Source organism: Dasypus novemcinctus, chromosome 25, assembly GCF_030445035.2.
Source record: "Dasypus novemcinctus isolate mDasNov1 chromosome 25, mDasNov1.1.hap2, whole genome shotgun sequence".
Classification (NCBI taxonomy): Eukaryota; Metazoa; Chordata; class Mammalia; order Cingulata; family Dasypodidae; genus Dasypus; species Dasypus novemcinctus.
The window spans coordinates 27,032,683-27,037,986 of NC_080697.1; the positions used below are offsets into that span (position 1 = coordinate 27,032,683).

Genomic DNA, 5,304 nt, shown 5'->3' on the forward strand with positions numbered 1-5,304 from the left:
TTGACTTGCTTCTTGAGTTTTTAGAGCATCTTGAACTCCTTGGAATATAGGAATGATGGAAAACCAAAATAATGATGATGGGAAAAGTTCAGAGTTTAGGCCAAAAGGGCAATTATGCCAAAGACAAGCAGAATTGAATTTCTCAAAGACCTCTTCACCAACAAAATTTCAATTCTCCAGTTATTTCACAAAATACAGTATAAAGAAAATGTGTATGAGATTCACCTGGGTGCTTGTTTGAAAGACATATTCCAGGGGGCCCTACCTCAGCACCACTGATTCAGAATCTCTGAGGGAGTTCTCGCTTCAGCAGCACATATACTAAAATTGGTATGATACAGAGAAGAGTAGCATGGCTCCTGGGCAAGAATGACATGCAAATTTGTGAAGCATTCCATTTGTTTTTTTTTTAAAGAAAAAGAATCCCTGGGAGTGAAACCCAGGAAGTTATATTTTATTAAACAATCCATGTAATTTTTAGACATAATAAAGATTGAGAACCAGTGCCTTAGCAAAAAAAAAAATTATGTTTGTATCACAGAGTTATTCTTTCACCTCCAAATAAAATGCAATGAAACGCATTCTCTGTCTTTTGTCTTTTAGAGCTTTATAACTACAAATTAGTGTTAGTGTGTACTTAGTTCTGATATGTTTACATCTCATCTTCTTCTCATTAAATAGCTTGCAATATTTTAAAAATAAACATTTTTGCTTTTTCGTTTTTTGTAAACTTTATTTCAGAAATTGTTTGGCAGGGAAATATGGGACATACCTCAGAGAAAGAGGTGTCATGACTGACTTTAAGGAAAATGGCACTTGTCCTGGAATAGTTAGAAATCATTTGGGATTCATTTAATTTTGGCTGAGTCAGAGAACTGATCAAATGAACTTAGAATCTGACTTATCAGCACCAAGCATCTACAGAGTTACTGGTTCTGAAAATTCAGTTTGACAGGAGCATAAGTCAGTATACTTTCAACCTACTTTTCTAAAATCCTTAGACCCAAAAGGTCAGATCTTCATTGGCTTACAAAACTCTCAATTCTCTGGATGCTCTTGTGTGATAATGTTGTTTAAAAACAAATAAAAAAATTTTAAAAAGCACCTTCCCTGTTTCAAAACAAAATGATTACATAAAAAGCATACCTTTGGGGACAAGATGGCATGATTTTCAGGGGAGAAACAGGACCAAAAGAGAGAATAATTAAAACACCCATTTATTTGAATGGCTATTGAGTTGTATTATGTGTGTTATAGACATTATTTTGTTTAATGTTCACAATTGTGCAAAAAGAACATCAGGATGCCTATTTTATAAGCAATAAAATTGAAGATCAGGAAACGTAAGTAACATATCTGAAATCACATAGTAAGTTAGTGACAGAACAGGTAAGTTCGATCTTACTCTTTTACTCTGAAGCCTATGTTTTGGTCCTTTACACAATGAGCCTTCTTAACCAAAATGTGTTTTTAAGTCCAGGAGTTTCACACAAGCATGCTTTTACTTCAGCAGTGCTCATTAATATGGAGATTTGGGAGTCTATTGTTTGCGGGCATATATACCCCATCCGGAATCACATTGCCTTCATATAAAAGAGCTTAGACATGATTTCACAATGGTAAGTTACTAAATACATCAACACAGGCTCCTCCACAGTCTTCAGATAATGGATTTTTTCAGGAGATCAGCTAACTATCTGTTTTAGGCAACAAATATCCTAATAAACATACTTGGCATTCAGCCTGATTCCCCAATGATAATTCCCAGTGGTCCCACCTATTGAAGGAACACTGGGAGAAAGAAGTTTCTTTAAGCCTGTGAGATTGATTTTCCAGATTTTTCTAGTCAAATCCTTTCTCTTTTTCATGAGACAATACAAATCCTGAGTAGAAGAGGTCAGTAGAATTACCCCTAAATCAGAGAGCACTGCAGGTAGGCAACAAGGACACTGCTTAATACTTTCTAAGGAAATTCAATTAAATGTTGCAGGAGATGCAGTGGGTGCTTTGATTACCATATACATTAAGACAGTTCTCAGATACGCAAAACCCAAACTGCCCTATAAATTCTACTCTCTTAGAATTTTGCATTGGCTACCTCACAAAGACATGCTTTTTGTTCTTCAGGGAACCATATAAGAGAAATGGAATGGACTAGCACAATTCAATTCCTCTTAGGCAAGATCTTGACAATAATTTCCTTTTTAGGCCTGGGTTAACCCTAAACATTTCACTATCAAAGGTTTCATTTCCCCCTGGACCCGAAAGTCAACCAAGTTGTGCATAATAAATCTTTTTTAGGATTTATTTTTCAATCTTTATGAAAAAGATATGACAGCCAATCAGAGTTTCTGAACAGAATGAAATAATTATGCAGAGTGGATAGAGTTTCAACCAAAAAAAAAGACCTGTTGAATCAGCAAGATGGTGGTGCAGTAAGGAGCTCCTACAGTCAGCTCCTGCAACAGGGCAGTTAGCAAACACCCAGAGCTCTCTGGAGCTGGCTGAAACACCTGTTTGAGGGCTCCAGGAGACCAGAAGAGCATCCTGAAACACCCTTGAAGGAATGGAAGGAGGAGATTGCACCTTTGCAGAGAACACTCATAAGTAGAGGGTGCCACGCCACAGAGGCCGGTGCCCATCCTCCACTGGGGGCACAAGCCACCTTGGGAGCTGTTCAGCAATGGGAATTGGAGGCTCCACTTTCCAAAAATGGGGGAGGAAGAGACTGCTGGGCACTAACTTCAGCTACTGATGAGTAAATTCAGCAGGCTAAAGCATAATCCTGAGAACAGCTAAAGTTTGAGCCTGTCCAAGTCAGAAAGAGTCAGTAGCCACCATCTTAACTCCATGCCTGGCATGAGGGGAAGCGGGATGGACTGAAAATCCCAGTGCTGGTAGGGACTGGCTTCTTTCCATCCAGATCAAATTGCAGGTCTAGCCTAGGTTCCAGACCCACCTCTTGGAGAGAGGAAGCTGGGGAGACCTGTGCCAGCCTCTCCAGGAAATTACCAGCCAAGCCGCGGAGAATGGTGATTGTCCTATTTAGGCAGCGCAAGCTGCCCCAGGAACTATTCTGTGGCTGGAATTGGAAACTCTCTTTCCCAAAAACATGGGAAGAGGAGATGCTTGGCCACTGATTTTGGCTACTGATTAGTAGAGTCAGCTGCTTAAGGAATAACCTCAGGAAAAGCTAGGATATGATTTTCTCCAAGTCAGAAAGAGGCCAATAGCTGCAATTTTTACTCTGCCCCCAGCCTGAGGGGAAACCAGGACTGAAATTCACAATGATGGTAGGAACTGGTTTCTTTCACCCAGATCAGCCTGCAGCCCCAGCCTAGGCATCAGCCCCATCTCTGGAAGGGAGGAGACTGGTGGGCCCTGCACCTGCCTACCCAGGTAACTGTAGGTACATTTGGCTAGCACAGACTGAAAACCAGAAGTCTACTGGGGCAACCATGGTCATCTTGGACCTGCACTGCATAAATTGCTCCATTCCCGCCCCAGGCAGAGGAGAAATTTCTAGGATGTGAAGTTCATCAGTCTCTCTGAGCAGCTAGAGTCTAGGCTTGCACGACTTGGATTACTCCACATAGCTGTGACTCTGTCCCCGTGCCTGGCAAAGGAGAAAGTTGGGAGAAGCTTCATTGGTCCCTGGGGTAATGAGGGCATCTTGAGCCTCCACAGCTTATACATTCTTGGTTCCTACTGCACAACCAGCAAGGGAGAAATGGCAGGAAGTCCTAAGCTAAAGAGAAAAGCTGCACCCAGAATAAATATTCTAGTAAACTAGGTGCCAAGACACCAACAAAAAATTACAATCCACACCAAGAAACAGGAAGATATGGCCCAGTTAAAGGAATAAGATAAGCCTGCAGAGGACATAAAGGAGTTGAGACAACTAATCACGGAAGTTCAAACTAATTCCCTTAATAAATTCAATGAGATAGCTAGAGATTAAAGATATTACGAAAACATTGGATGAGCACAAAGAATTTTAAAGTATGTGAGAAAAATAGCAGCTCTTATGGGAACGAAAGGAGCAACAAATGAAATTTTTAAAAAATTGGAATAATAGAATAGGAGATTTGAAGAGGCAGAAGAAGAATTGGTGAGATTGAAGAAATAGTCTCTGAAAGTGAACAAACAAAAGAACAGATGAAGAAAAGAATGAAAAAAATTGAAAAAGGTTTCAGGGAACTAAATAACAGCAAAAGACATGCAAACATATATGTTATGGGTGTCCAAGAAAGAGGAGAGAAAGGAAAAGGGGCAGAAGGAATATTTGAAGACATAATTGTAGTAAATATCCCAGCCCTATTGAAGGTCATAGATATCCATGTCAAAGAAGCACATCCAAAAAAATCTGAATAGACCAACTCTGAGACACATACTTATCAGAATGTGAAATGCCGAAGACAGAGAATTCTGAGAACAGCAAGAGAAAAGCAATGCATAATGTATAAGGCATATCCAATAAGATTAAGTGATTTCTCACCAGAAACCATGAATGCAAGAAGACAGTAGCAAGAGAAAAACTGCCAGCCAAGAATATTATATCCAGCAAGACTGCCTTTCAAAAATGAGGACAAGTTTAGAATATTCACAGATGAACAGAAACTGAGAGAATTTCCAACCAAGGGACCAGATTTTCAGGAAATTCTAAAGGGTGTGCTAGAGACTGAAAAGAAAAGAAAGGAGAGAGAGGCCTAAAAGAGAGTCTATAAATGAAGATTATATCAATAAAAGAAAAAGTGTCAAAAGAGTGAAAATAAAATACGACAGATAAAACTCAAATAGTCAGGAATAAACTTAACCAACGATTTAAAGCACTTCCATTCAAAAAACAGCAACTCAATGTTAAAAGAAATTTTAAAAAGGCCTAAATAACTGGAAGAACTTTCCATGCTCACAGATTGGAAGTCTAAACATCATTAAGATATCAATTCTACTCAAAATGATATACAGATTCAATGCGATCCCAATAAAAAGTCCACCAGCATTTTTTTCAATTGAAAACATGATTATCAAATTTATTTGGAAGGGTAAGGGTTCCTGAATAGCTAGAAACATCTTAAAAAGGAAAAGCAGACTCTCTTCTCCAGACTTTTAATTATATTACCTTGCTCTAGTGGTAAAAACCATGCCAGCATGGTACTGGCATAAAGACATACACATAGACCAATGGAAACAAATTGATGCTTCAGAAACCAACCCTCACAGGTATGGGAAAATTATTTTTGACTAGCCTGTCAAACCCACACAGCTCAGGCAGAACAGTCCATTCAACAAATGGTGCGGAAA

The 5,304-nt window shown here is 39.1% G+C and overlaps 1 non-coding gene across 1 annotated transcript; it reads left to right on the plus strand.

The window, feature by feature from the left end:
• The first annotated feature begins 297 nt into the window (after window positions 1–297).
• LOC111764401 (U6 spliceosomal RNA) lies at window positions 298–404 on the plus strand. Its single transcript, XR_002797021.1, has one exon. It is a non-coding gene; the product is annotated as a U6 spliceosomal RNA (small nuclear RNA).
• The last annotated feature ends 4,900 nt before the right edge of the window (window positions 405–5,304 follow it).